Raw genomic sequence first — 7,469 nt, 5'->3', positions numbered from 1 at the left:
TCCCCGGCCGCAGCCGGCGCCGCTTATCCCCGGGCTCTGCGCCCCTGAGGCGGGCCGGCTGCCTCTCCTCGGCCACCACCTCGGCCTTCGCCCTGACGCCTGCCGTGGGGACAGTTCTGGGGCATGCCTTGCCGTACCCTCACAGAAAGCCGCGTCAAGTGGCTTTGGGTTATAAAGGTGCTCTCACAAGGCTGTCACCCGGCCAGTAACTGTGACACCACCCTTCTGTCTGGGGGGACGGTGGGAACCTCCTGCCTGCGTGTACCCATTGTCCATGTCACAGTCGTGTGGGTGGCGTTGCTCAGAAGTCCTCTGCCAGCCCCAGCAGCCACCATGGGCATTAAATGCACTTTTCTTTAAAACAAAGAGTTGCAAGTTTCCCTTTCCACCAGAGGCTTCCTTGCAGGCTGGTGCACAGACCCAACAGAGGTGATGCTTTGTCGGGGCCAGCGGGCAGCCTGGCAGGGAAGGGGGATCTGGAGGGGAGCAGGTGACAAGCAGTAAGAGCAGCAGCTTGTGGTGGTGCCGGACAAGCGGGTGGTTGATAAAGATGTACACGCACCCAATGGAGTGAGTGTTGATGGCGTTTCATGGCCTAGCAGTGGTGGTTCCCCCTGAGGACCCGCCTTTGCACAGGTGGCCATGGGCCATGAGCCCGGGCTCAGCTCCACAGGCATCGCCCTTGGATGCAGTGGCCCCAGCTGCACAACCAGCTCCGACACCCATCCCTAGGGCATTCCGTGGTGTGGCTGCCCCTGGCTCTGCAGGGATGTGCTGCTGCATCTGTCCCCACGGGAATCCCTCTCCTTGCAGCACCTTCTGTCAGGGGGGATGTCATCGCCCTGCCAACAGCAGGGACCTGGCTCCTCTGCCCCGCGTGTCTGCCCTGGGCACAGAGACCACACTCACTTCCCCAGGAGTGCCATCTGCTTGCAGACCCCGACAGCTGCCCTGTCCCTTTGGGTGACAGCACCAACCCCAAAAGTGACTGTCCCCATCTCTGTGCACCCCCAAAGCCCGGGCATGTGGTTTCTGTTGTTAATGGAAATTATAAACCAACTCTGGCTGAGCCTGGGTGCCCAGCCCACGTCCTCATGGACCATAAGGGGCTGGGGACACCATGTCTCAGTGCAGCGCCAGCCATAGGGATGGTGCACCCTGGCCCATCGGCGCCCATGCTCCCACTGCCCCCATGCTCCCCGGCTGCCCTGTGGCCCCACCAGGCGCTGCTGCCTTGGGGAGTCACTTTCGCTCACCGAACCTGCAGAAGAGCTCCCAGTGGAGCGATGCTGGCCTGGCCCATCGGCGCCCATGCTCCCACTGCCCCCATGCTCCCCGGCTGCCCTGTGGCCCCACCAGGCGCTGCTGCCTTGGGGAGTCACTTTCGCTCACCGAACCTGCAGAAGAGCTCCCAGTGGAGGCGATGCTGGCAGCACCCTCTGAAAGCACCGCTGCCAGCAGCACCCCCGATTGCCGTCCTCGGCACGGCTCTCCCAGGGTGGTGGGCACCCACTAAATACCGGGGCCCTGCCCGGGCAAGGAGGGGTGTGGCAGGCAGGGGTGACCCCCATAAAACTTTTTGTTATGCTTTACGAGTGCTGTAACCATGGGGCTACAGGAGAACAGACACGTGGCACATCCTGTCACGGGCACAAGGGTCTGCCAGCCCTTATAAAAACACTGTCAGGGTTGGGGTGAGGATGGGTGGTGGCTTCACCTCTGGTATCAGGTGATGGGGTGAGCCAAGCATCCCCACTGTGAACCCTGCCTTGGTGCCCCCAGAATGGGTGGTGTCGGGGTGTCGGGGTGGGGTGTCACCCTCCTGCAGGCACTGCCGTGGGATAGCAGTCCATGAGGTCTATGAGGAAGTGGCAGAGCTCCTCCCGTCCTGTCCTGTCCTGGTGACATACCCCCATCTCTCTGCTAACAGCCCCAGTGCTGCCCCACGTTTGGCAGCACTCCCTTCCCAGGCCAGTGAGCAAGTAGGTTTTAGCCCTTCAGAACACCTTGGCTCAAAAGGGCTCCCTGAATGGAGGTACGAATTCCATCAGGCACACAGGTGGTTGGGAAGGGGCTAGCACCCTGCCGTGAGCCAGAGAAACCTGGCAGGAGTCTGGGGAGGCGCGTGAGGAGCCAGGGAGCCCCTCGGGGACAGATGGACACCTGGGGTTGCGTCGCTGGCAGAAGCATGCAGCCCAGGGATGTCAGGGACTGCTTTTTATAACACATGCTATAAATCCTGCTCTGGGAAAGACGCGTGTGAGCCAGAGATGCTTTACTTGCTGCTATTGTGTGTTGGAAGGGCTGGGTGGGAATTTAATACGTACTTGTTTAAATGTAGTGATAAAATTTCTTCCTGCTGCCTTTCAGAGTGACCTGGCTTCCCTCCCACTGCAGAGGCAACACCAGATCAAGCTAAGTCAGTGGAAAGTTCAGGTGGAAAAGCCCAAATTCATGGCCGTAAATACTTGTGATCAAAATTCAACCTTGACTCTAAGGCCTTGGAGGCAGGGACCACCTCCATGTCTGTGTGCTGCCTGGCACAGCAGTCCCTGGGGGCCTCAGGGAGCACGGGAAGCCCAGGAATAAAAGGGCTACTCCCAAATGTGGCACCCATCAGCACCCCAGGACAGAAACATGCCTGTGAATTAATACTTATTGTATTCACACACTACAAGTTGAATTTAAAATGCTCCTTTGCTAGCAAATAGCTCTTCACTCATGTCCAGCATAACCTCAGGGATTATTTGGAGAGGATACAGTAATTTATTTGGGAATTATAGAATTAGTTTGGTATTTATTTTATAAATTAGGCTTAGGTCACACACAGGTTCAGCCCTGGCTGCGTTCATAACAGCAGAATTTTGTCTGAACAACTAACGGTGCTGGAGTCCTCCCAGGGGGTGTCACGGCATGAGGATAACATCTTTGACTTGTGCCTCATACTGCTGGTCCTCACTAGGGAGAGCTGTGTTGCTTCTTTTGCACAGTTTAAATGGACAAAGGGAACTCTAGAAGTTCTGATATGGGTCTTGTATTTGGGGCTTAATAGCCTGTTGTTTATTTTTGATTTAAGAAAAAAAAATTGTCATAATGAATCTGCCTGAGATGAGCTTCATGTAAGTATCTCCAATTCCTTGCGGATGCCAAAATCTTCAGATAATTTATGGTAATATTTGCCTAAAGGAAGTGATGGAAGATGAACCACTTGATTTTATTCTTCTGTCTCTATACAACCTGCCTGTCTTAGAAATTCTGTTTTAGTTATGAAACTTTTATTTTTAATAATTGCCAAACTCCTGTTACCTCAGCATTATTTTTATATTAGCTTTTATATGTCTGCGGTTTAGACCACAGTTGACAGGGTAACGCTCTGTTCCTGTTGTTTGTGGGCGCTCTGCTTGCTGGAGACGTTAGAAGCTGAAAGTATTCCCCTGAGAAAGGGATGCTGTCAGCTCATAAAAGCAAACGCCACAACTTCCCCTGTTTTATTGCAGTCCAGCACATGAGACTCAGTTCACAAGGTCTTATCTGCCAACTGCTATTTGTTATGCTGCTAGAGTAAAAATTGCAAAGGTACTTTAAAGCCATGGGATATCATCTAGTTTGTATTAAAAGGGATCTGATCAAAGGGATTTTACAAAACATGGTCTAAATATGTCCGCCTCTGCTTTGAGAGAAAATAGACCTGAAATGGTCACTGTTTCAGCAGAAATGTTTTAAGCAGAAACACAGGTGTTTTAGAAGCATCTAAAAAAACCCCATGGTTTCCTCTGTCCCTGTTAAGGTAACTTGGCTCCATGCAGCAAAAGGTGTGAGCCTTCAGCACTCTGCTCCACCAGCAGACCTGCAGCCCTCTCCCACTGGGGCTGCTATCTGTACCAGGGGCTGAAGAGACACTCCGGATCAATGCTGTAATGCATCTTGGCGCAGGTTTGATGGAGAACATATTAATCTATCTTTTTAACAAACTTAAGAGTAGTCTCTTCTTGTTTCAGCTGAATTTAGCCAGGAACTGACCTAAGCTCAAGGCCACGTTTCAGACAAGGTAAGAGCATCCCAGTGTTTTAAACTCCTGAGAATTTGCTGCAGTGGCAGCAGTACTATTTGGTGTTTTCTTAAGGGGTCGCAAAAACTGCCAAGATGACAGCACCTGGTGGGCCAGCAGCAAGGTTCAGAGCTGCTCCTCTACAACCCTAGTGCATGGTTGCGCTGGGAGGACAGTGGGGGAACAAAAGGATTGGGAGAAATGGCAGTTAGCCAGAGCCCAGAGCCCAGGATTTATGAGATGAAGGTGGATGTAAAGCTACCTTTGCCTGTGGTTCCCGAGAGGGAGGCACCATCTTAACCTTGTGAGTCTGTTCTGTGGGGGCAAAAAAGACCCACTGCTCATCCCATGGAGCCTGCCCAGTCTCTCCTCGTCCTCAGGTGGAGGCAGAGGTGACATTTGCACAGGGCTGGCAGAGATGGTGCAGGGCCCAGCGGGTCCCTCCTGGGGCAGACACAACCCCTTGGGCCCCCTGGACCTATGTGCAGGGCACTAAATTGGGCCCATCATCTCCCTCCAACAACTTCAACAAGCACCAGCCCAATTCCCAGATGTGTCTTGGTGTTTCTGTTTCTAGGTATCATTTGAGGCTTCCCATGAGGACTCTAGCTCATTTCTGGCTGCTGTGTTTGTGGGTTCAGAAACGGACACAGCGACCATGGCACAGAGCCGAGGAACTTGCTCTCTGCAATGCTGCTCTGTGTGCTGGGACTGCGAGCACAGCCCTGCGGAGGCAGAAGCAGCTTCTTCCCCCTCCCACCCAAATTCCTCTGCTTTCATTACTTTTTTCTCGCAGTTCAATGACCGCTGGCCTTTGTCTCGTGGTCTGGCAGAGCCTGGTGCCACACACACCAGAGAGACAAAGAAATACACTGGCTTTTCTCCCTGAGCCTGCTATGAAGAGCCCACATTGTGTTTTACTGGGGAGGGGGAGACAGGCAGAGGGCTGAAGTGTTTTGCTCGGCCTTGGGCTCTGTAAAACCCTCTGTTTCTTTAAACACATCAGCCCAAAGCTCTGGCAAGGAAGCGGTGACCCTGAGGAAAGGAGCCCCAGGGTTACACTCTCCTGTTCAAAGATCAGGACCATTAATTTTAAAATAATGGAAGCAGCTCTTTGGGCAGCACTAAAAGCACAGCCAGCTCTCAGCCCCACACCCATGCCCAGACCTCCTGGGCTTTCACAGGCTGGGTCAGGGACAACCCAGGCCAGGAGAGCAGTGTTTGCTAGGATATGAGCCTGGACAAGGATCAGGGAAGTCGCCTGGAGCTGCTCATCAGCAGAGGCAGAAAGGGCCAAGGTTTCTGGTGTTCACACCTGATGCTGCTGCTCCTTCCCACCCTATCAGCCAGTGCAGCAGATCATTCCAGATCATTCCCTGTAAAATATAGAAGTCAGAATGATTTAGGGTGAAATGGACAGTAAGAATAAGCAGGAAAGAGAATTTCAAGACTGTTCAGGATTTGATCTGCCAAATGCTAATTTTTCTATTCCATTTTAAGAAAAGGTCACTTTCAAGAATGACATCAGAAAATGGTTTAACAAAGCCAAGCTAGGACCTTGTCTCTGACTAGAAATGGTGTGCTTTGATGCATTTCTTGGCTAATGACTGAACTAAGATACCTACCAGATCAAATTGCTATCGATGGAGAAAAATACTGTTTCTTTCCTGCTGACAGAGAGCCCCATTTATAGCCAGCTCTTAAGTGAATACAAATATCCTTGGAAAAATCAAATACTGCAAGATTGTTGACAAACTATCTCCACACTAGAAACACCACTGCCTAAAAGCATGCCCCCTATCCCTGCCAGTCCTACGAGAGAACACAGATAACTGCTGCAGTTTGCAGTGCCATAAATGCGAGAATTTCAGTGGTCAGGTCTACATTTAGACTCAACATACTCAAGCTTAACACTGGGGAAATAAATTTTTCCCATACCTGTGTTTGAAGCTGTTACAAAAGCTTTCAAGAGCTGATGTAAGGAAATGATCAACATGGATGGGTTTCTTTCACACCAGTATGTGAAAAACTGTTAAGTAACATGGTAGGTGTTGTCTCAGTGGTCGCATCCATGGTAGCTTTGGGGAACACAGGAACTGCCAGGGACTGTGTTTGTCCAGCAACCCAGTCTTGCCTCTTCAACAGGACATTTTTGAAGATGTCCAGACCTTCATCCTACCCCACGAGCATACGTATAAGGCTCGTATACTCCTCACATTTCTCCACAGGAGCTGACCGTGGTAATAAAATGACACCTTCTGGGCTCTCCATCATGGGTATTGCTAAACTGTCTTCCTGGTAACAGTGGTGACCTGTTCCGAGTTGCACTGAGTCTGAAATTCAACAAAGGCCTAAGACATAAAGAAATTATTGATCCCGTGCTGCAGCTAAAAAGGTGTAAATGGAAACATACCACGTCAGTAATAGCAGACAGCTTCAACTTTGGCTCATCCCATCTCATTCTTGGGAAACAGCGTGGCTAGGCAATAAAACACAGTGAAAACCTGCTTTCTTCAGCACGTTCTCTGTGTTTATCAACCACCACTTGTACTGTGCCACCAGGACGAAAGACACTGCTTGCTGCTCTTGCTGCTTGTCACCTGCTCCCCTCCAGATCCCCCTTCCCTGCCAGGCTGCCCGCTGGCCCCGACAAAGCATCACCTCTGTTGGGTCTGTGCACCAGCCTGCAAGGAAGCCTCTGGTGGAAAGGGAAACTTGCAACTCTTTGTTTTAAAGAAAAGTGCATTTAATGCCCGTGGTGGCTGCTGGGGCTGGCAGAGGACTTCTGAGCAACTCCACCCATGCAGCCGTGGCATGGACAACAGGTACACGAAAAATCTCTGCCCCAGAGGGTGCTGCAGCCCTGGGACAGGGCCCACAGGGAAAAGGAAGGCTCCATCGTTCCCACGCATCTGGCCCTGGCTGTGGGGTGCCTTGGGCAGGTGTTGGGGCCCCCAGCCCAGCTCTGACAGCGCCTATCCAGCTGTGGGTCACAATTCATTGCCTTTACTGCGGACAAGAGCAGCAGCACAAGCAATGCCACCAGGCTGGCTCTCCTGCTGACTGCCCAGTTATTTTTTTTCTCACAATGGCGGCTTTCTCTGCAACGGCTCCCACGTCCGCGGCCGTGGGCTGGCAGCGAGTCAATGCGTCCCTGTGTGCATCCCTGCGCAGTGCAGGACCAGCGCCCGGCTCCAGCCCCCCCCCCTCCAGCTGCCATTGGTGCCATGAGCGCTGCAGCAGGGCCCGGGGCTCTCCGCCCCGGGCATAAAAAGCCAGCGAGTCCCCGGGGTGCCTGGCCACATTGCATTGCTGTGCCACAGCCCCGCCGCCAGCAGGGAGGTGAGAGGGGCCGGGGGATGCCGGGGCAGGTGCTTGGCTGCCGGAGCAGGCGGGGGGCTGCACTGGGGGGGGGGGGGGG

The 7,469-nt window shown here is 52.8% G+C and overlaps 1 protein-coding gene across 1 annotated transcript in view; it reads left to right on the top strand.

Annotated features, from left to right (window-relative positions):
• The first annotated feature begins 7,331 nt into the window (after positions 1 to 7,331).
• The window catches only part of S100B (S100 calcium binding protein B), a 3,626-nt gene continuing 3,488 nt past the window's right edge, over positions 7,332 to 7,469 (top strand). The window contains exon 1 of the mRNA XM_009283139.2: positions 7,332 to 7,390. The gene's annotated coding sequence lies outside the window, so the exon portion shown is untranslated. The remainder of the gene's footprint in view (positions 7,391 to 7,469) is intronic.

The sequence above is a fragment of the Aptenodytes forsteri genome, unplaced genomic scaffold (assembly GCF_000699145.1).
Source record: "Aptenodytes forsteri isolate BGI_AS27 unplaced genomic scaffold, ASM69914v1 Scaffold198, whole genome shotgun sequence".
Lineage (NCBI taxonomy): Eukaryota > Metazoa > Chordata > Aves > Sphenisciformes > Spheniscidae > Aptenodytes > Aptenodytes forsteri.
Note: the sequence above shows the minus strand (reverse complement) of the source record. Positions and strands in the feature narration are given on the sequence as shown.